We start from the raw sequence: 25060 nt of genomic DNA, 5'->3' as shown, positions 1-25060 counted from the left end.
GTGCTTTAAAATTCCAAGAAACATAGTATAAGAAATAAGAGTTTTCTGAAAGGTCACAGGATGCAGACCCTGCAGCCCAGTATTAGCTTTACAGCCAATTTGAGGTTAGCAACCAAAGATAAAAGTATTGGGAACCAGGAATAGCAGCTGACATACTTGGAACAACAATCAAAGGCTTCAGTTTTAAGTAGCCACATATGTTGCTATAGTTATAACTTCTACTCTTATGAAGCATTGCCAATACTGTGGTCCAGCTGAAAGGGTGTGATGACCCAGAAACTGCTAATCAAGTCTGAACTGAGGAGAGATCAGATGAACTAACTAGCTTTGACTACTATTGATAGATTTTCCCAAAACATACTTCTTGCAGTCTTCATTTAAAAGTATTCCTAAAAAATTAAAAAAAAAAAAAATCTTACTTAAATTAATGATAATGGAGTGTTACAGGTTTGGTTATTTTGTTCATAGGGAAATGGTCAAGAATATGTAGGTTGGTTTGCAGGTACATACCAGGCACTTTATTAGTTCATTACACTTGTTTTCTTGAGATGTAATTTGAACCCAGCTTGTTTAAGATGTTTTTTAAGTTCTAAAATGTTGATTTTGTGGTTTGTTTTAATTTTTTTTTTTTTTTTTTGGACAATGTTGTTGGAGGACAGTGTCTTTCTCCAATCCTCCAAGGAGGATTGGAGAAAGAAGGCAGGCAGTTCCATCTACAAAGCTAATTAATTATGTACACAATTAAGCATAGTCTTCATGAGTGCAAATTTGATTAATCACATTCTAATTTGATTAGGTCTCATAGGCAACAGGTTTCATGGATGAAGATGAAGATGTAATTTTGCCTTGTAGCAATGAATTTATTTAGATTTAGATACTGTGGTGTCACAGGCCTTCCAGTAGTGGGTCCTCCACTCTTAATAGTATTCAAGGCTTTAGAACAAACTTTTATAGAATGAATAATTAGAAACATGGAAATAAAATGACAGAGATTTACTACAGGTAATCTAAGCCCAGCATCCTGGTATTTCTTTCATTTGATAAGACAGCTGGTAGTTACCAACTAGCTGATAATTGTAGCGGAAGACATAGCATGCCATAGTACGTAGCCTGCATAGCCTTCCCTCCCTACGTGGGACCGTGTAGGAAGTAATTAAATATAAGAACTATAAATTAGAGTAATGAATGTGCTACTCTGAGGGACAATGGGTAGTTAGAGAAAGGGTTATTTAGTACTGTTTTATAGATCTGTGTATTCACTTTTCTTCATCAGTTAGCTTAGTATAGAGAGTAAGGAATACGATAATAAAACCTGGAGCCTGAGAAAATTTGTTGGCTTAGTTGATACACAGAGAAAGTGGATCATGGGATTGCTTAATTGCTTTTACCAAAGAAGATGCCAAAGAAGGAAGTTAAATTTATAATTTCTTTGTACCTTTATTTATACCAATTTTGAATTTATTCATAAAGTGATGCATTTAAATGTTTATAATTTTCTCCCGCTTTAATGTTCCAAGACAAATTATGGCTATTTAAGTGGCAAATACTCTTACATAAAAGCCCAGTTTTTAACTGTGAGGCAACGAATAGAATGTAAACCTGTTGATAGTTTAATGTGTAAGTAACTTGGAAAAGAAAATTGGAAAAGCTATTTTCCCAAAGGAAAAGGAGAACGCTAGCAATAGCATAGAAAAGATGTTAAGTTGAAAGGAGAAAATGCAACAGTGACAGAGAATCCAAATGAAGGAGACAGGATGTTGTTTGACTTTTGTTACTTGAAGATAAAATATTGGATGAAATCATTCTTACAGAACACAAAGGCAATCAGTGGTGACATTATGGGTGAATCCCAGATGCAGGAATAAAGCAAATGAAGGCAGAAGGGATTTTCTCTAATTGTTAAGGAGGCCCCCCACTCTATTCATTTTGAATATCAAAGGATAGTTGACAGTACCTCTTAATAAAAATTCATGTCATATGATTCATATGATTTTCAGTCATATTTTGTGCAAATGGGTAAAACTATTCTCTTCTGCATTTGGAATGAATTCAATTTTAGATGAAAAGTTTATAAGACCAACTCTGTGAATATCCATGGATGTGGTTGAATGCCTCTACTAACAGCGTAACACAAAACACTTGTCTGAGTAGTTAATGTAGTCTAAAAATACTTCATGAATTTAAATCAAAAATTATAAAAACAAGACAAATTGTGTACTTGAAAAAATAATTTGTTGATTTTTTTTATTCTATGGATCTTGTATTACAGCTTGTTTGTGTTTGATTTCATGGGAAATAAAAAGAGATTTATTGTGGACATACAGTAGGTAGGATGATTATTTAAACTGCTTTATTGACAAACATGTTTCAGGAAGTTTTTGAACTTTAATAAGTCTGTTAAAACTATTTTAAAGACATAGTTTTTTGCCTTTCCTTTCTTCACTGAAGCATATGTAAATACCTAGGAGCTTTATTGATTTTAGGCTTTTGGTGGCTCATTTTAGGTACTGGAAGGCTGCAATGAAGTTTCCCTGGAGCTTTCCCTTCTCCAGGCTGAACAACCCCAACTCCCTCAGCCCGTCCTCATAGGAGGGGCGTGCTGGCTCTTTGATCGTTCTCTTAGCCCTCTTCTGGACTCTAATACTTCTGTGTCCTTGTTATGCTGGGGACCCCAGAGCTGAACACAGTACTCCAGGTAGAATCTCACTAGAGAGGGAGAGAATCCTCTTTCTTGACCTGCTGGCCATACTTCTTTTGATACAGCCCAGGGTATGGTTGGCTTTCTGGGCTGCAAGTGCACATTGCTGGGTCATGGTGAGCAACCTGGTCTAGTGGAAGGTGTCCCAGTCTATGTCAGGGGGGATTAGAACTCGATGATCTTTAAGGTCCCTTCCAATCCAAACCATCCCATGATTTTGTAGAAGCGTTATTATTTAAACTGACAGTCTAAATACTATAATCCTGACAAATAAAAACAAGATTCCTGGAAAGGAAAATAGTAAATGAAGGAAAATACAAGTTTTCAAGTTAGTGGGTTTGCCCTTGGGATAAAGTTCAGTATCTATCAGTTATCTATCTAGCATCCCACCTAACATGATTTCAATGAGTAAATGAGTAATTGGATAAAAAAAAAAAATCTTAGTTTTCTCTTCTTGATTAGGAGTTCAAACTCACTTTAAATTCATTTTTAAGAGCATTGCACTAGGTATTCAGTATTTTAATGAAGTTGACAATGTCTGAGTAAAGGCAATATATAAATTCTGTTTTCCTATCTAACTTTCATATGACTTGCGGGATGAGTCAGTATGGGGAGGTGTTCTTACAACTGTGTTTCAAAAGTAGTTCAGACTACAAGGATCTTACTGTTATTACAGATAAATTTTTGTACGTAGGATAAATGCTGTCTTCATGAATCACACCCAAAACCTGACCCAAATTTATTTTATTTACCCAAATTTATGTGACCTAACTAGCATAGGTAGTGTGAAAAGCTTAACATACCAAATTGGTTAGAGCTGATATGAGACTTGGAGCATCCATTGCTTTTACAGACTTAGATCTGCTTCAGTTACTGGTTGGTTTAGTCAAAAGAATGTATTAGTTCTGTATGTTCATCAAGAGCAGAACATCAGCATTCTTGGAAAACATACCCAAACCCCTTAAGTCTTTCACCATCTGCATTGATTCCTGTTATTTATGTATACACAATTGTAATTTATTCTCATTTTGTCTGAAATTCTTAATTTCTGATTATGAATGTTTTTAACAATGTATTTTGTTAACCTTGATGGATAGCTTTCTCTATGTTCTTTTGTGATATTGCCATCTTTGCTTTGTGAGATTTTACTAACTTTATCCATATTTGTCAGTGTGCTGGAGTATTTATATTCTAAAATTCAGTTTGATGACAGCTAATCCTGTATGCATAGTGTTGTTCAAGTTGTCGATTAAAAGAAAAGGCAGTGTTAAGCTGCAGTGATCCTTTTTTGCTATTGCCTAATTCCCTTTAAAATGTTATGGGTAATGCAATGTTGGCATAACTGTTTATTTAACGGTGTTAAGAGTATGTGATTTTTAGGTAACAGATATTACACACTTAAATATGTAACCTCTTCCATACTATCAGTACTACTAGAGGGGAAAGATATAAATAGATAAAAATGATATAAAGAGATTTTGGAACACAGTCCTTCCAAGAAAATCTGTCTTGGAATGTATTGAAATATATAGAAGTTAGGTATGGCATAGTAAAAAGAAAATTGTAATTCTGTTTGCATAATTCTTTTGTTTCAGGATAATACAGTGTTACTCAATAAAGACATGTATGGTCAACAAATAGACATTGTTTGGCAAAATGAGGCCTGATGTAGTTGGCAAGGCTCTGTCTATTTTTTTTATAAATAAAGTTAGTGAAGCAATAGTGACGTAAGTAGAGCTGGTGAATTGCTCTAATACGCAGACCTTATACTGATGCAATTTGTCACAAAGACGTAGTATAAATATTCTGCAAACACTGTTTTATGTAATGACCCAGGTGATGTCAGGCATATTCTGTATGACTTTTTAGCATGTACAGTCTATATTCACATCTAAATTACTGAATTTCTAGAATTTTTCTGATCCAAATTGTACTTATTAAGTAAGGCCTAAGAAGTATAATGATTGTAGTCCTGAATTAGGATAGATTTATGTTGCATGGTTTTGTCACATGCATAAAACTATACCAGGCAATTCAGGTGTTATGCTTTATGCGTTATGTTTACCATTCATTCTGTTCTCATTCTAATTACTTTCACTACAGTCCAGAATCAAAATTATTTTTTTCTATGCATTGTCTTAGATTTGAGCATAGAAAATAGAACTTCAGAAGACACTCTTACATTTTTGGCTGCTTGTAAGTGACACTGTCATCTGTGTTAATCATACAGTTAGCTACTAGTTTCATCTGCTGTGAAGATCAAGTATATTGACAATGACATAGAATAATTTAAATGGTCTCTGAAGCAAAGCATCCATTTTAATGTTTTGCGATTGCATTTATTTATTTATTTATTTATGTCCGGCCAGGATGATTTTTTGATTTAACTGCTGTGGAAGATGGAGATTTTGATTTAACTGCTGTGGAGATGGAGCTGTTATCTTAAAGCAGATTCCAAATTTAGATAAAACTTTGCTTGGACAATATTTTGTCCTTCAAATTATTATTATTGTCTTTTTGAAGCCAGTAAGTCCAATTTTTGTTTAAACCAGGAACACTAAAGCAGAAAGTATAAGCAGTTCAAAATATAGAGACTGTATACATGCAGTCCATTCAGTGCAAATACATTGACAGTGAGCAATCTCTGTTGCTTAAGCTGAGAAAAATAAAAGTAGAAAATAGTAGAATATCCGTGAAAATAAAAATACTGCAAAATCTTTGTTATGAACCACTATTTTTAACAGTGAAGTGTATATACTGTTTATTTACCTTTTAACGTTGTTTTCAGTCTTGTTTCTTTCACATTTGTTTTTTTTTTTCCTTGTTATCACATATTGTCCTTGTATGACAAGACTTTTTTTTCTGTGGCAACAAAAAACATCACAAAGTGTTTTAATGTCATTCCTTATTGACTAGTGAATGGTACCATCAAGTAAAGAAAACTCTTTCTAAGCATTCATAAAAGAAAGAATCAGAAAGGTTTCAGAGAAACTCTCCATATTTTTTATGGTGAGCTTGAAAATGCATTAAGTTGAAATATAATTACTATTCAAATAATTAATTTCTTCTTAATAGTGTTCTTGCCCTTTAAATAATGTTTGGTTTTTTTAATGTGATGGGGGAAGGAGGAGGGAGGACTTCTAAGTTATTTTAAACTTTGCCAAAATGAACCTGCATTCAGAGTCTTAGAGGAATGGAAGTAAACGTAAATCATTTGGAAATCTTATTCTGTGTTTCTTTGTATTGAAAATCTGGAAATAACAGTCTGGATATCCACTGCTCTAACTATTTAGTATTTTATGCAACTGTTTTTATTTGCCATTATGTTTTTATGCAATCATAAAAATATGGCTGCCATTGTGAAAAAGTGAAGGTAAGACATTGGATCAAACTATAGCTGAGATGTTTTAAGACTTCTTTTGATTTTATTTCTCAATCACATACTTTAAATGCTTGTTTGAAACTCATGTACAGGTTTATAGTTTAAGAAGCATGATGTGTCCTTTAAATACTAAATTGCTGAGTTTGTAATGGACATTAAGATGCTAAAATCATTAGTTTTACCGCTTAATTTTACTTATATATACTGGAACCTAAATTAAAATTAACAGAAGTAACCTGGTGAATGTGGATTTAATGCATATTAAATAGGTAAAATATATTATTTAATCCTCTCCTTTTCCTGTTGTGAATTATTCTTTCTTTAAACCAGGCTAAAGAGCTGGTGTTCTAAGAACTGCTCTATTGTGTTTTTTACCCCCTCCAGCTGTTGAATTGATGGCATGAGTGTGTATCATCACAGGGATACAGTAATGCTGCTTTAACACTACATGAAAAAGAGAATCTTGCGAGCAGCTGTACAGCTTGATTAGAAATCGTGTCATTCTGGAAGGCTTTATCAGGTTTTCAGGTTATACTCCTCAGTACTGAAGAAATAATATAATAAGTATCACTGATTTACACGTATTAAAAAAGAAATGCAGGTGCTTTCAAACTTGCTTGAATAATTTCCTGAAAGTTACATAATAGAAATATGCTATATGGCACTCAGTCTTTACTAGGTAGAAATAACATTCCCAGGAAACTGATATATGATAAGATGCTCGTTTTAATTAAATAATACACTATCTTACAGGAAATGAATCTGAACCAAGGGTTCTGTGGTCCTCCCACCTATTGCCATAGTCAAGTCATTTTCATCTAAAAGACAGGTCAATCACGTTGGAAATTTGAGCAGAAATGAAAAGAAACTTGCTGAGCATCTAGGATTTTTAATATAAGAAAACTCCTGTAGTTCATTGTAGTTCATTGGTATGTTCAACGGCTTTTATTTTCAGATGACATGCTATTTAAAACCCTTTATTTCCTAAAGTTAGCATTAATGATACTGTGTTCAGAGAACTGAAATTTCAGTTCTATTTCAGTACCAAGAAAATTCATTGAGAAGAGCTTTAGTCATCAGTAGAGCCTTCTCTTAATGTTGATTGTAAACAACAAAATAGTTTTGATTACAGAATAGATATTATAAATGAATCCTTGTAAAAGGGAAAGCAAGATGCTGTGTTTTTTTTAATATAATACAACTAAGTGTTTAAGTGGTTTGCATTGTTTTCCATCCAACGGTTTAAATATGATGAAGTGCTATATTCTAATCAATTTAATGAACTCTGATTAGTAACTTCAAGGTAATAGTGAGCTGTATCTAAAATGCAGCTTTTGTTTCCTCTACTGTTTTGACTGAGTTTCCTTGGTTTTAGTTTTTACAAAGTGGGAATTCTACTTTACAAAATCTGTAAAGCACTTAAAACTTGATTTAAAAGCAATTTTAAGTATTTTGCCTTTTGAGCCAAGCAGGGGAACCAAATTAACTGTATAATTCATATACTATTAATGATTTGAACAAAAATCTATAAAGTGTTTCTTTTGAAATAGTGTGTCTCATTTATTTAAACACCACTTGTAGTAATGGGCACTTATATTTGAACCTTCTATTTTCTACTTGGCGACCAAGAGTCACAGTATTTTTCTTGTCTGGGTGTTTTATTGCCATTAATATTAGGTGTTGACATAGTCTTGTACATTATTTGCATATTTTTGCCTATATTATAAAGAAGTCTGTTTGCTGATTATTAAATGCTGTTATTTAACACATTGTTGCTGTAAGATATTATTTTCGTGCCGGACTGGCACAACATCTGAGTCATAATGTGCTTGCTCCTAGTTATATAAGAAAAAGAAAGGAGAACTGAGGATAAAGCTGTGTATCCTATTTCTCAGTCTAATTTCTTAAATCTAGACCATCTTTCTACTTAAGAGAATTTTATTTATTTAAATAAAACTTTTATATTACAGTCCACATTTTCCAATATTTGACCAGCAGCTTTGGGCAACGTTATATACTACTAGTATCTTAATCTCTGTTCAACAGAAAATATTTAAAATGAAAAAATATTCATCATGTTAATGATTATTTCACATTTATATGGTTTTGATGTTTGTTTTAAGTATGGCCAGTAAATTCAGATACAGAAAGATAAACGAAGTACAAGTAAATGCACTCTTTGAAAGATATATGCACTTCATTCGTACGTACATCATAAACGTATGTTGCACGTAATTCAGCAGCATAAATAAAATGTTTTTCTGATGTTAATCAAACTTTTTGTACATAAAATGCTACTTTCTTGATTGTTCTGAAGCTCTAAGAATAGCATTTTCTGAAAAGAATGGTTAAATGGTGTATATAAGGAGAAATGTTTTCATTTGCAAAGTAAAATGACCAGAGAGTATGCCATCTTGCAAGATATTATATCAAACAAAAGACGCTAATGAAAGCATTTTATTTTACTGTAACGCACTTAGAATTCATGGAGCATGTTTTTAATTAGAGAAGAGGTAAAAGAAAAATTAACACAATCTTGCGTAGAATGTAAAGATTATAAAATGACCACTTAAAAAAAAATTTCAGAATCAGAATCTGAAGACGTAACTGTTTTAAAACGTGTAATAAAAACTTCCTCTTCTTCACAAACTTTTGTCCCTCAGTGAGCAGTAGCACTTGTTGTTCAGTTATTGTTATTACGCCCTTCAAACTCTTCATCATATTTTGGCTCCCATTTGGCTCTCTGGTTAAGAATTTGAGTTCAGAATGTTTCTTTTATCTCAATTTTGACATAGGACTATGTCAAGGAGGCAGTATCATGCACAATCAACTGTCTAGTTTGAAAAAAAAAAAAAAAAGCTGAATTTTGGTTCACTTTTTGAGAAGGCATTATGGTGACTTTTGGCTCAAGCAGCAGAGTTTTCCGGAGGCCTTGAGCGGAAGCACCCTCCCTCAAAATACTGCACTCTAAAGAGCTGTCAATAAAAGTATGCTTTACAGTTTTTAGCAAAGGCCTAGTGGTGAGTTCAGGGAATCGTAGAATGGCTTGGCTGACCTTAAAGATCGCTTAGTTCCAACTCCCCTGCCATGGACAGATAATACACCTGTCCAATAAACTTCCACTAGACCAGGTTGCTCAAAGCCCTATCAAACCTGGCCTTGAACACATCCAGGAATGGGGCATCCAACTAATCTGGGAAACCTGTTCCAGGAAGAATTTCTTCCTAGTATCTAATATAAACTCATTTAGTTTAGAAATGTTAACCCTTGTCTTGTCACTACACTCCCTGATAGCTGAAGCCCGCTGAAGCTATCTTTCCCCAGCTTTCCTGTAGGCTCCCTTTAGGTACTGGAAGGCAACTATAAGGTAACTTGAACTCTCTTAGCCTCTCTTCATAGGAGAGGTGCTCCAGCTCTCAGATCATCTTCACGGCCCTCCTATGGACTTGCTCTGACAGGTCCATGTTCTTTCTGTGTTGGATGTCTGAAGTAGTATCAAATAAAGGTGAAAAACTAAGATCCAAAGATCATGCTGCTTATTTTAAGTAGAATTCAATAGAAAAGTATAATTTAAAATAAATATATCATACGTAATATATTTATATATTGTTTCATGTCTTTCTTGTTTTCTTAGATTGACTTTCTTTATCTTTTGAGGCATTTGTAAAGATTTAATCCATGCTGAAAAATGACATCAGTTTAAAGAGTTTTCTTGTGTCTGGCTTTTTGCCCCCTTTAGAATCTCATTCCTTATAAATTTATTCTGCTCAGAGATCATTTAGAACTGAAAATAGTCTGAAAGACTAATTCCAAGGTTCAAAGAATTTTGAAGGAAAATTTCTAACTGTACTTTTTTGCTTGTAAAGCAATGAAGTAAATTTAATGCTTAGTTTACATGAGAAAAAATAATTTATTTCAGAAAATGTGGACTCCAATACTGAATTGCTGTATTAGTCTGATTCTGTTAGTCAACACAAGCATTTAATTGCAAGAAGAGCTGGTAAACTGAGTAGCTCTCTTTCTATTTTTCCTTGAACACATCTAACACATCAGCAAATGCATATCTAGGAGAGATGTAGTGGGATTAGCAATTCCAGATGTCAGAGGGTACTGTTTGACCAAAGTCTTACTGTCTTTCAAGTCATTTAATTTTTGTCCAATCAGGCTAAGGAAGGAAATGGGTTCTGTCATGATCTTAGCTGTTTGGTGATCCATGGTTTCCCTATTCAGTTCTTAAGGAATATTACTAATTGCTACTTTTACAAGGAACCCATTTAAATTGACAAAGGACTTAGTTTCTTTAGATTCTGAACTTATTTTGCTTCTGTCAAGGCATGACATGTGATGGAACTTGGAGGAAGTTTGCATTGCGTAGCTTCACATGGTCTTTGTTTTGGACAAAGAAGGGACTTCCTTTTCCAAGGCTGTTGAGCTGATGCGTTTCAAGAGCATTAGAGGGATTATGCTGGGTTATGTTTTATTGTTAAAGCAGCTTCTTAAGTAAGAGTGGAATATAAATATTTTATGTGTGTGCTTTTTCTACTTAAAAGCTGGAGATACTATATTTTTCAAATCTTCATTGTTGCACAATGAGATTTACGCACACAGAACTTGTTTAATGAGGTACTGTGGATGTTGTATGTATTACATTGAAATGTGCTGCTAGAAAATAAACAACGGAATAGAATTAAGATCTGACCTTTAAGCTTGGACTATTTCTAACTTTCAGATTTTAAATAGTTTTGTAGATACCTAATTTTTCTATCCTTCCTTATATATGGATTTTGTATATAGTGTGTATATAGCATAACATTTCAGACTGACTTCTGACATAATAGATGTTTTCATTGTGAGGAGAATGACCATGTTTTTTAATTTAGTATGTTTACAGTGCAACATGAACGCTTATTCTGATCTGATCTTAAAACATTTTTGATTCTGCATTCTAAAATATCTTGATTACATAAAAATAATTCTTGCTGTAATCAACATATTATGCTTGTTGTATGGAAGGAAATTATTATTTCTATAGAATCATTTAGAATAAAACCACTATTATTATTGTATAATGATGAAAATTTTTCATCCTCACTGTGATTGAGAATCAATGGCATGTCTGTACCGGTCATTCAGTAATATGCTTATGAATTTTTCATACACTGACCTGACATATGTTGATGTGAAATATTTTTACTTCACAAATTTGTAGTTTTATATTTCTTCAAAATGTACTCTATGGAAGTAAGGTATAATTTGTTGCACATTTTATTTTCTGCTACTTGTCTAGTTTTTGAACTTACTCCTTTTGTTTTCTTTTTATTGATTAATTTATTAATTAAACAGTGAACTTTGATTTGCTGGCTTTTATTAATCTAATTTACATTAGTTGTACCATTATGGTACTGGACAGATGCAGGAACCGCTCATGCTGCACCTGGGTTTAGAAGAAAGGCCACCAATTATAGGCAGTTCACAGACACCGTTACTAGCTGTAACTGGGGCATGTTTACTGAGCTGCATAAGAAATGTGTGGTCATCAAAAGTTGTGTAGCTTCTTACTTCATCTGAATCATTCATATGGCTGTACAATTCTAAGTCGCTGAGTCGAGACAAAGCTGTATCAGGTTTTTCATACGTTAAACTTGGTTGCATGTTTTGTACTCTTGTGGTGTAGCACACGTGTAGATGGGCTTCCAGTTGCGTATCTCACATTATTCTTTTTTTGTGAGCCTTGCTCTTCATCTGAGGCCACTAAAAGAAAAAGTTTCTTTTCTTCAAGTAAGTAAATGGCTTTAAAGTCATCTTTGTACTTTCTCAGCATAGCAAAGAAGACCTGACAGAAGCGGGTTTTGTTCCAGAAGAGGTTCTGATACTGTTGTCCTTCAGCCTAAGTTTGCTAAAATACACATTAAAATACACAGCTATAAGACAGACATTTACAATATAAAATAGTTGTTATTCAGTGGGAAAAATCTCAGTAATTGATAAAGTTAGTTGTTTGGAAGAAATGAGGAGAAATGAACTTTGAGAGTCAAATGTTCAGGAGAAGCCCAGTTATGTGCTGCACTGTGAAATTATGCTACGAGTAAAGAATAGGGCTGGAAAAGAGGCCGTCATAAAACTTGATATAGTCAGATAAATATAGCACGATTAAATTCCAAGATTATTTTGAAACTAAAAGTTGTCTATGATGATTTGTATCTTATTTTCATTGTTTGTTGTGTCATACAGAAAAAAATGTCTTTTATGTAACATAAGGAACAGATATTTTGAAGTAAGTATGCTGGCAGCAAAAATGTAATGTCACATCAACATGAAATTATGCTAGGAATCCACAGAAAATGTTACAGTCTCTTGGGTAAGAGGCATAATACAGTTTCTGGAAAGCAAAGCCAACTTTTTAATTTGTTTTCTGAAAAAATTTAGAACCGTATTTTTTCTCAAGTTTCATAACTCATAGAAGTTTGAATTACAAGTCTGAAATAAACTCCCTAGTAGAGCTGTTCTAGGAACAAAATGTTGATCTGCAGTTGGCTGACACGGTTATTGACTGCAATGTGCTCTCCCTTTTAAATTAGGATGTCAAAATTACAGATACCCTTTGGGCAGCTATTAGCAGAATTCTGTATGGTGTTCAATACCCACAGCAATGTGATTTTTAAATGCTCTTTTTTAGAGAGCTGGATCATTTCCTAATGCATTACTAAAGGCTTCACAAATAAATACAAAAGGTATTGGAGACAAGTAAATATTTCTGTAAAAGCTACGGACATATAACACCTTACTGAACTGTCATTAGCTTTGCCCTTTATATGCATACTTCTTACCCCGTGTGTTCAGATCCTTTTGATTTGGAGTTAGCTAATTTGTTCTAGCTAATGAAAATTTTACTAATTTTCTGAAAAGCGTATACTAATGAAGTGACCTTCATTGCTCACTTTATAAACTACACAATAAAGCTTTGATCTTCACTCAAGTTCTGGTTGTAAACATACCATTTTAACTTACGTAAATTGCCCAGTTGTTGAAATAATAGAATCACAGTGCAAAACATTATTGTAAACCTTTACTTTTAGGCTCAGGATCTTTAATGTGTTGTTATTGTATTTTATCTTATACAACATAAAAAACATGAGGAAAGACAAATTTAGCAGTTTATTAAGATTGCCAAGGAGTATGAAAATAGTACGACTTTTCAACACTGAGTGCACATTTTCAGAGACTAGCTTCCTATAGAAAGTTCTCAGTTGGCAAGAGCAGGTAAATGCATATTTTAGTGTATATGTAATACATTGCACACTTTAAGGATATACCCGGTGGAGGACACTTAATTTTTGCTTGGTGTATGTGTTTCTCTCCTTTCCTGATATTGTTGAGAACTCATTCTTAATCCAGGGGATGATGCCCCCGCTGTTAAAGTCACTTTCTAGGTTTCTGTTTGTCAATTTACTTTATGAAGTGTGTTTTAAGAGGGCTTTATCATAAATTCATATCAAACATTTTATCAGCTTTGCAAAATTCAGTTCATTCCAGCATTTTGGTGGGATTTAATAGACATAATGTAACTACGTTGTAAATAGATACAAGAATTAGGTGTGTGGGTTATACAGTGTGTTCTCCCATTTATATTGGCTTTTTTGTGGGATTCTGATGAATAGTTTACCACTTCTTTGCTAAATGTTAATTGAATATCTGTCTACCTGTAGAAATTATGCAGTGGTGGGAGAATGGGATAAACAATTACAGTTTCTTTCTCTAAAGCACAAGTTGACAGATAGTTGACATAACTGCTTGTTGTATTAACTGTGGTTGCTAATAGCTATCTAATTATTAGGAACTAATGTAAATTTTTGGAAGTTGTCTGTATTGTGATGAGACACAGTGGCCTCTGTGTGCATATGTTTGTTTGAAGTGTTTTCTTAGAAGATCTTTGGGTCTTAGTGATGCATAGGGCAACCGGGTGTGGAATTAAAAGCTTTCTTACGGTATTTATCAAGGACTGAATCCCACAAAGCTAACTTTTTTGCACACTTTACTTTTGACTGTTTATTAACATGCCCAAGCAGCTGAAAGATCCCCTTCTTTTCCTGAGATAGGTAGGGAAACAAAGTTAAGACTAACACCTGTCAGCCTCCTATCTTTCCTGCTGTCCTTTGCTGAAAATGTTGCAGGGCTTGTTTTGCTCAGATCTTCAAATGGACTGCTTAAAAATACACTTCTAAGCTCCAAACAATTGTTCAGCTCAAGTATCAAGTGTCCTTTGCTAGAAAAGCTTTCCGTGTTGCAGCTGATAGCCTTCTTCAGTTTTCCTAGTTTCTGCAATTTGAATGAATTGTACTAGCTGCTTCAGAAAATTTGTTATCCTTAATCTTTGGCTTGTTGTTAGCTGTTAGGTCCAAGATCAGTTCTTTGTACTTTGGGGTATTAAGATACACAGCTGTCTTTCAGATGTAGCCAAAAGGAAATTTGCTGATATGCATAAATATGTTTGGGATAATAAACATGAGAAAAAGAAAAACATAGGATATTAAGTCAGAGATCTCAGTCAAGAAAGTAGCATTCAATTTCCTGTTTTGTCATTTATATATGCCATACCATAATTTTTATGTAGCTGCTATGCCCATGAACATATCAACATAATTTTCTAAAACAAGAAATGACAAATTATCTTTTCACACTTGCACTTGGTGAATGAAAACAAATTAAGTTTCACTTTCTTTCTCTGTACTTCTGGGAGGTTTTATTCATCAGCAGAAAGGAAATGTTTCTCCATTTAGGAGAGAATTGTAAAAATTCAATTCTATATTGCATGTAATAACAAAACAGGATGTTCATCTGTGTTTTCTGTTTAAAATATCAACTATTCTGAAGATCTGACTTTGAGAACATTTTTAAATTGTATTTAGTTTTATGTAATGATCGCCCCCCCCAGTTTATTCAGTATGTTTTCTAATCAAGAGTGTGTGGCGGGGTGGGGGATAGGGGACCCCTTGATCAGTTAGCCTGGATAGCTCTGGGCTATATCCAGAAGTTTGATTACAGCTTGCATATTCAAATCCAAAATAATCATGAGTTAGAATCATAGAGAAGGGACCTTAAAGGTTGTGTAGTTCTAACCTCACTGCCATGGGCAGAGATACCCTCCACTAGATCAGGAATTAGTGAGTCAGACTTTAGTTTCACATTTAGCTGAGCTATTTAATTTCTTATTGCAGGCAAAAGGCTAAATCCTTGCTTCCTTATCACTCCCATTGGTGGTATTTACTCCTTCTTTTTTTTTTTTTTTTTTTTTGTCTTCTCACCATTGTACCCCTCTGTAACCATTTTTTTCTCATTCTTAACCAAGTAGGGCTATCTTGCATTTATTTTTTATTTTTTATTTTTTTTGCCAATATAGACTATTCCCATTGTAATAAACTCAGTTGTCCCTTTTGAAGGTTCAGTGACCATTAGAGCCAGGACAAAGCAAGCCAGAGCAGTACATGTGCAGAAGCAGGAAGCAAGAAGACCTCCATACCTTTTAGTATGAGGTGACCTGACCACATCTTCTGGAACTAGAGCATTGAGTACCAGCATGTCAGCTGGGGTTGCACTAGCTTCTGTTCTAAACAGTAGAATCAAGTCAAGTAATTAATGAAACACTGGCATTGAGGCTTTAGAAGCATAGATAATATTCACAAAATAAAATTCACAAAATAATGGCAGTAATTCAGCAAGGAAATGGTATCTGCATCTACTTAAAATGGAATTATTCACGAGTGAACAAGAGTATGCAGGATGGAAAGGCTGGCATCTGTTTATTTACATCCCGTGCACTGGACCCTTATGTGGTATATGGAAGATCATATTTACCCCAGGACAGATTATAGAATTTTATACAACTTGTGATAAAATCTGTTTTAAAATGAGCATCTATACCTGCTCAAGAAGAATCATTTGAAATCATTTTGGTTGATGCTGTTCAAGATACCAAAATGAAATATAAAGATAAGGAATTTTCTTGAAGTTCCTGTGGTTATCTTGACTGATCTGTTTCATTTCATCATTTAGTGGAGATTCTACTTCTTACATACTGTCAGATTCTGTACACCTGTAGAGGAAAAAGCAGCTATTTATTAGTCTTTTGTAGAGCTGATAATATCAGTATGGTCTCTGAGAACTATTTACTAACTTGATTTACAGCATCTTCACCTAACCTTCACAATGTTCTGGTAGACGGTTGCAAAAAGTAAATGAAGCAGTTTTTTTTTCCCCACCTTGACGTTTTCAAGGTGACTTATGTTGTCTTTAAGTTTCTCGAATGTCAAAATAAGTCTAAATTGAGTTGACTTCAATGACCTTTTTTGTCTCCCTCAATTATCTTTCTTTTTAGTGCTCTTTATCTTGCTTTTTCTTTATGAGAAGATCTGCGTAGTTTTAAGTGAAAAGAGACTTCTGTAACTGTGGTCAATGCACGCCAACCTAAGGATAGTAAAAGGAAGAGTTGTAGTCTCTACTTTTATGTTTTGATAATGTTTTTCAGTAAAGAGTGAGAAGAAAAGCATTGCAGCTTACTCCAAATCATGTTTCTTTTCAAATGTATGTATGTTAATGTGTGTTCTCTTACGGATTATGTATCTTCAACAATAAGCAAGATGAAGTAGCACCTATATTGCCTGGTACTAAAATTTAAATAGTATGTTAATTACTGCAGTTAATGGTGCTAAGAACTTTGTTTCCCGTGAAGAAAGTTCATCTTACACTTAAAACAAACAAACAACCCTGTCTTTTTACTTGTGAGTAAAAGACATAGCCCAGAATTTTACCATAATGTTTCAGATTTGGATTTTGTGTTGCTAAAAAGTGTTGAAGTGTGGTTGCAGGACAATGCTCTAAGCTAATGCTCACATCAGGGAAAGGCACGAGCAGCAGCAGTACTGATTTTTCCTGCTATGTTCCATCAATTTTACAACCTTTAGTGTGTTAAATGGAAAATAATGTGACACTGACACTGTCGATTTCTGATTACTTTATTCACTGGAATCCTTATTAGGTTACTGCAATTGTTGATGGATCTAAATTTGTACAGGCCATGAAGAATGTCCCAAGATGGGAGCGGTTCACAATTATTACTGCACGTTTTATATGTTTTAAAGCATTGATTTGAGGATAGGTTCAACCAATGATTGTATGACTTGTATTTAATCTTCACTGTAACCTGTTTACTACAGATTTATGGATGTATTTTTCATAAGTAGATTTTTAATTTGTAATTGGAAAACAAAATCCTGGAACTCTTAACTGTTTTGAAAACAGCCAACCAAGATACTAGTTAAAAAGCATTGATACAAAATTAATTTTGGCAACTGTGTCTGTTGTGTCCTCTTTTAACTATAGCAGAAGTGATGCATTTGTGATAAACTTTTGCTTTACTGAATTAATTTTCTGTGTATTTCTTCAGGTTTTGTTTCATTCTACTATACTTAACATCTCTAATTATTGTTTTTAGACAATTTTTTCTGTTGAAAAAATATTGAGAAATATATATGACTAAAATGTCATAAGTCATTAAATACATGTCTAAAGATAATATTAGCCCATTGTTTTTTTCTGTGTCAGTAGACTCATTTTATGAAGGCTTCCGATAAGAAAAAGCTATAGTGGTATCATTCTACGGCAGATGAAATGGGGAAGTCTGTAATGCACTCATATGTATCTCATTATATATAGGTACTGCTGTACTAATATGTTATAAAACATACACAAAAAATCAAAAGAGATGAGGTAAAGTTGAAGTAAACACTTAAAATATTTTGTATTTGTCAATGGTACACCCAGCTGAGGTGTGTGCGCCCCACTTCAGAGACCACTGATGCATGGAGACCCCCATTATTCTAAGCCTTGATCACATTTTCATAATGGTCTTTGAGAATAAGACAACCATTTTATTTTTCACTTCTGAGTTAGCCCTCTGATTTTACCATGTCAGTGGAAAAATGTCAACACATTTCAAAAGTTTCTTACTAAAGCATAGTGAAGTATCTAGGAAGTGATGCTTTGTGAAGTTTTTCTTCAGTCATTATTTAACTAAGATACTAAGGTCCCTCAGGTGCTGCTTGGAATCTTCTGCAGCTTGTCTGTTGGTACAGAAAAGTCATGCAAAATTTGCTTGCCTATAGCTGTGCTTTAAGATGAACACACATAGATATATATGTATATTCCTGTTCACAGTCCTCCCTCTTACTCCTGCACTAGCTCTCATTTTAGAATGAATATGGTTCAAAATAACTACAGTCAACGATGTTTAACATCTTCCTTGGCTGATAAGTTAGGCAATTGCTAAGACAAAATGATTGCGTTATCACCTTTTACAGTGATAATGATATCTTTTGCATGGATTTCAGTGCACTTTAAGTCTCACATCAGCTCTGTGAAGATAAGGAAATATTTTTCAAAGCCTCAGGGACTGGAAAGAAAGCACAGCGCATACAATTTTCTGCATAGCAGTAAGTCTATTTTGTGGGGAATCTGAACACTAAACTTCTCTCTCAGCTTCAGATGCCTTTTTTTCTTTTTGTTATGATCATGGGTGCAACTTCAGGTTCATATGAACAAACACACCATTGTAGATTTAAGAACCTGTTTTCAGGTTCCATAGTGAAAATAACAGCGTATACCAGAAAGGTTTTACAAAACTGAATTTGTTTAAAACAACAACAAAAAAGTTTGTGTAAACTATATTCCTTCCCAGATATTATGTTACTAAAAAATACAGCAGCTAATATATTGCTAGAGTTTAAGAGATTGTTGAGGCAAAGAATTCAGCAAAAACAAATCCCTTTTTAAAAAATGGTACTCCTGGAGGTCTTTCTACATGTTGATAAGGAAGCTATTGATTTAGATTCAGATAATCAGCTGATTTATTCTTGTTGGTGATGAGCATTGCAATGACTGCAGTGGTAGTAACCAAATTACAATCTTTAAAGATTGTGTAAGGAGCTCAATGCTAATATAAAAAGTTGCTAATGAACGAGTAAGCTGTAATGAGTATTAAAAATCATTTGAGAATTTTTAAGATTAGCAGAGCTACAAATAAAAAGCAAACAAAAAAAACCCACAGTGACCATTGAGTTTTGCCATGACAAACATTAACCATCTGAATGTAATTCCAAAGGAAATGACTTGAAAATACTTTTTTGAGGTTTTTCCCTGCTTTATTTTCTTTCATAAGTTAAAAAATATTTCATTTTCTTGTTCATCACTTCAATGTTTTTATAATTTTTTAATGCTTAAAAGAATAAAGTTCATTAATAATAGGGGATTAGTATAGCAAAAAATCTTCATGTTCATGAACAGTGTGCAGTTGGAAAAGCTGTTGTAAATTCATTTACAGTTTAAGGAATATATTTTTAAATTTATTATTATTGTAATATGTGCTGCAGGCATGCTAAAGTAATATATGATCTGAAGACTGCACAGCCTGTAGTCAGGGGATGCAGAGCATCTAGTAGGAGTATAAGTGATTTTCATTCAGTTTGCCTTTTATTTTCATATTTATATTATTTTCTGCATATTGTGTTCTAAACCTATGCATATAGTAAGGATGAAAGTAGCAGGATAGAAATATTCAGTATTTTATGTCCAAATTATAATTTCACATTTTGAAAAATATCTTGCTTGCGGTTGTTAGAAATGTTCTTGTATTAATAATTTATCGGTCTTGTTCTACACTAGTAAAATTAAGGTTCTAAGAAACACCTATTTCTCTAGAGCTCTTCTAAGATAAAATATATAGAAATTCTCTTAATGGTTTACATGCATGGCAAGCACGATTTCAATTAGTTGTTCAAAGCAAGTCCCAATACTGTTTTCTGTCTCAGTTGTATATAATGCTAGGATTATCTGTAGTGTCCAGCATAACTGTACAAAGGTCCAGACTCACTGAATCACCTTCTAGTATCCAGTGTTTCTGGACCTGTGTCAGGATATTGTGAAGCCATTCACCAAAACCATACCAACATAGGTACAGTGCAAAACAGCAGTTCTTCTGTTTGGGATAGCCCTGAGCGTATGCATTGTGAAACATTTAGCTTAAAATGATTCATTTAGAAACAGCTTAATTCATCCCCCCAAAACAGGGCTTTAATGTCAGAGTCATTGTGTGAAGGAAAGAATTTGTAAGTAGTGTAACATATGATTCAACTTTGCTCTGCAGGCATATGCGAGATAAATAATTTATAGCTGGGAGAAACTGGTTTGTTCAGCTGCTTGAAAATTCCCTCACACTTTATGGAAACCTGCTGGGCTGCCTTGTGCATCTACAAGAATGCTGCAGTATCTGTTCAGTGGCTTTCTGGGCAATATATCCATATGATGACTGAAAGCTGTAGCATGTATATTTGAAGTCAGAATGACATGGAAAACTTGAAATAAATCCACAGCAATTTTCAATCAAAGTAAATTTAAGGATAAAATAATCAGCATACCTAATTAAGTGATTTCTCAAGAGCTTTCCTGTAAGTTTGTATAACAAAAAATACAGATTTCTAAGATTGCAAACCTGGGAAAATCAAAAATAATTTTACTAACGTATAACTGAAATTCCTGACTTGGGTCTTGGAGAAGAGCAAGTTTTAGCATGATGAGATAAATATGTTGATGCTTTTCTCCAAACTGCTGTTATTCTCTGACAATAGCCTGGATTTCTTGTTTTACCACCACATGGTAGAAGTATTGATATTGCCCTTCCTTTGAGTGCCATAACATGGTTATGCAGAGCCTGCATAGCAGCCTTCCTTATTGACTGACCCCAACTAATGTTGACATCTGTTTCATTTGAACATGCAGTTGTGTTCTTTTAAATGTGCAGTTTGCTAATAATACTTAATGTTTTCTTTGAAAAATAAATAACTTCCAAATATAGTTTCATTACTAGGTGTGAGGTAGCTAACTACATGCTTTCTATTTTACAGGTGGAAGAACCAAACGAGTATTAGTATATTCCCAATATACTAATTCCAGTATATTCCCATTAACACTAATTCCTATTAGTATTGCATTAGAGATAAATTTCACTCAGGGAAGTTAGTGGTGGGACTCATTTTGAAATTGACATCTGTATGCAGGTGGCTACATTAAACTAGTTGGCTGAATTCCTGTTACAGTCAGTTGAGATCTAGTCATAGTCAGCGGAGCTTAGGCAGCTCTTCTGCCAACCCCAGTGGCCCACAGACAGATGTTTAGTGTTGTATGAGATGACGTACAGTTTCCTATGTAATCTGCACCTATTTAAGAGGGGTGAGAGTCCTGTGTCTAATCCGCTTTCAGCATGCAGATAACTTGCATAGTTTATGGTATCTTAGCTATGTATGGGGAATTGAAGTGCAAATGTCAACTTCTGTTTTATTTTATTTTGTATGAATTTTATGTTTTAGAGTCGTTGGACTCTACAACTAGATACTTGTGACTGTAAGAACTAATTCTGTGTACACATCTGTATTTGGGCATTCCCCTTTGCTAGGACAAGTTAGGAATTTACAGATGCCAAATTATAATCTGTTGTGGTATATGTACAAATCTGGTGTTTATCTGATTTGCTGACTTTTCTCTGACACTTTAATCTGCACAGAGAATACAAAGCAGAATGTAGTTAATCACCAAGTCTTTGGTTTCTTAAAATGGGAGGTCCATGCAATGTTTAAAACCAGTTCCTACTACTTAATAATGAATGAAGGCAGTTCAGTCTCCTTTCTGAAACAAATCTCTGATTTTTAATCCAAATTTTTAGGAAGTTGCTCCAGGTTGTACAGACTCAATGTCTTGTTTCCCAGCTTGCTGCTCCCAGCCAGCATAGATATAAAGGAGTTGAGCTACATCTTAGAATTATTTCTGCATATCTTTTTTTTTTTGTCATTTACTTAAAGTTATGATGGAATGTTTTAAATTGTAACCTGTGTATTTCTTGGAATTTTGATCAGATAAATCTAAAATGCTGTAGTATAACATCAAGGAATTCAGCTGTGCTTACTGGTGTTCATAAGCTAGATGTGATAAAAGCCTTAGATGGTTTGTTGTTTAACCATTTTTAATTTTTTTAGTAAAACTACACAAAAGTATGATCTCTAATTTTTCACACAATATCCTGAATTAGCTCTTGATTTGAAGTGTTACTAAAACAACTGAAACATTTGATTTTTTTAATGGTTTTAGCTTATTGCTCCTTATAGGATTATGTGCTTCTTACTGAGCTAAAAATAAAAGAGGAAATATGTTGATTAATACCTTTATTTGTAAAAGTAATTTATCTCTTCTTTTTCCATGTATGAGTCATATTTTGAGAACCATTGATGCCTGAAGCTGCCTTTGTAATGCTTTTTCATTATTGCTGATTCTTCTAGACAATCTATAAATTGATGTGTTCTGTGCTCCATGAAAATGAAGATATATTGCTTACAAAAAAACAAGAACCCTGTGGTTGCGTTAGACCTTAAAAGATGGTCATAGCAGAATTGTTGATAGATGTAGAAACTCATGGCACAGTGCAACTTCCTTTAAGAAGAAAGGTATCATTAAAGGAACTCAAGAGACTGTTCACTGAATGAATGAAAGGAGCCTTCACTAGGGCCAGTGACCATCTTTGTTATATTACAGACATGATGCATTCTCTATATTTCATTGTAATGTTATTTTTTGGCACTGAATATTTAAAATATGTTTGCATAGGAATTTAAATACAGGAAATGTTTTATCAATTGTAAAATAGATCAACAGAACTTTTTAGATCAAGTAGGCAAAGATATTCTGTCATGATGAATAGCCATGTTTAAAAGAATGTTGCGATGTGCTGCATTTTTAGTGGACTTTTTTGTAAAGCTGTTTCATATGTATTGCTTTAATTTATTTTTTTCTTTTTTTTTCTTTTTTGCTTCAGCTTTGCTTTCTTAGATGAAATGTTAAACAGAATCATCAGTTTTGGTACAGAATTTGATTCTTAAATATATGGTCGTAGAGGGCAAGTCCGTAAAGTATGAATATGTTATCATTTAAATAACGTTACTTTAATAACTACCTACTCTTTGGGGGTAAAGTTTTGCGAAGCCTCCTCCAGGGCAGCCAATTTAGGCAGTGGTACAGTAAAGAAAATGAATTCTTGAGAGCGCTACTTTCAGATACAGAACTTTCAAATCTAGAGAAGAAATTAGTTCAGTTTGCATTACATTTATAAAACTCCTTTGAAAAGACCCTTGTAATAACATCCTTTTCACTTAGAACAGTAATGTCAGTACAATGGAATGTAAAGTGTTGCATTATAATTAAAATAAAGCAATGTTGAGTATAGAAATGTTTTTTTGGTCAGATGGAATGCAGGGAAGAATCTTCTATTTCCCATCCCTTTCTCATAGATTTAGTCCTCCCTTCTCTTTTTTTAAAAAGTTAGTACTACAATACTAACTTTTACCAAGTCAATTACAATATTGGAGTATACCCAAGGAAAACATACAAGGCAGCCACTTTCCAAACCCAAAACTCTTACCATATAATGGTGATGGCAGCACATCTGGCTACAGTAATTTACATGGCAGTTGAATCATTGTACTGAAAAGCATACAAAAGGATAATACAGAAACATATGAACATGTTGAAAGAAAGTGAAGAAACAGTTATTTTATTAAAGAAAGGAATTGAAAAAACTGTAGAAACTAGGCAGGAAGAACAGCGGGTCAATATCTCTGCTTGTGAATGAAATAATTAAAATTTTGTGTAGGTTATCTGTATTCCTTTTAAAGGACTAGTGTCCAAAACCAAGTCTCAGGTAACCTGCATGTAATCAGAAATGGGTGATGAAATACAGGAATAAAAGTAACAGGTTAGGGACATCAAGAGGAGATGACATAATGAGAAAGGAGAATGAAAAGTAAAGATAAGAGAAGTAAAACAGAAGAAGGAAAAAAAAAGAAAATTTGAAGAAGGCAAATATTTATTGGTAGAATATTTTTAGTATTTATTGTACATCATTTGAGTTTATCTTTGATAACTGAGCTATGTGTATTAATTTTCAATCATTATTTCTTAGGTGTACACAGGTAATTTCAGTTAGCTGTATTGTGTCTTTGGATGCTGAAGGAATTAACAGTCATAATTCAGTCCTCTGAGGCTTGTTAAGGCAATGTTGTAATCACGTAACTCTCCTAATTGCTAGGAAACTGCAGCACATCTTGATTCAGTCTCTGGCTTGGTTACAAGTGTTCATTTCATGCAAAGATCTTAAGAAACGTTCTGATAGTTAAAGTAATAATAAGTGTGCAGCAGGTTGGTGTTTTTTTTTTTTTTTTTTCTGCTCTCAACTGGGTTTTAACTTTAAGGATTCCCGGAATTCTAAATAGAATGCACTTGATTGGAAACATAATGACAATCATAAAAGTATGTGCATGAAACAAAATAGGAAAGGAATTCATGTGACATATTCTACAATACTCAAACAGAAATTAATTTATAACATGAACTGATACATATGTGCCTATGTATATATTTGTTATGAATATAAGTTAATGGGATTTTATGGTATAAAGACTGTTAAAAAAAAAATGCAAAAACTCTTCTAATCTTCGTTGCAGTGAACTGGCTATTTCTGTCATCACAGTTGTTTTATTCCTTTTTAGTGAGAGGAGATAATTATTGATAATCTTGACAATAATCAAGATTGTTCACAGTTTTCCCCAGAGGATGTAACTTTGTTGATGAAAAAGCAGTCTGAAGTAAATGTTGATTAATAATTGCATTGCTTTGATGATGTATTGCTATTTTAGTCAATTTTCAGAGTGAATCTCTTTTCTTCTTTCTTTCATTCAAATCTAAAACCACACTTAAATATTGACTTAAGCATAAGGAAGTTTGTCCTGTAATTATGTTGTCTTCTGACTTAATGTCCTCAAGATCCTATGCTTGGAAACAATTGTATCACTTACACATTTCATCAATTAGTTTAACTATGTCAAAAGGAA

General features: G+C 33.5%; 1 protein-coding gene across 4 annotated transcripts in view; it reads left to right on the top strand.

Moving 5' to 3' along the window:
- The window catches only part of CEP128 (centrosomal protein 128), a 114989-nt gene that overhangs the window by 60711 nt on the left and 29218 nt on the right, over nucleotides 1-25060 (top strand). The gene's annotated exons all lie outside the window — the stretch shown is intronic.

Source organism: Oxyura jamaicensis, chromosome 5, assembly GCF_011077185.1.
Source record: "Oxyura jamaicensis isolate SHBP4307 breed ruddy duck chromosome 5, BPBGC_Ojam_1.0, whole genome shotgun sequence".
NCBI classification, from domain to species: Eukaryota; Metazoa; Chordata; class Aves; order Anseriformes; family Anatidae; genus Oxyura; species Oxyura jamaicensis.
Note: the sequence above shows the minus strand (reverse complement) of the source record. Positions and strands in the feature narration are given on the sequence as shown.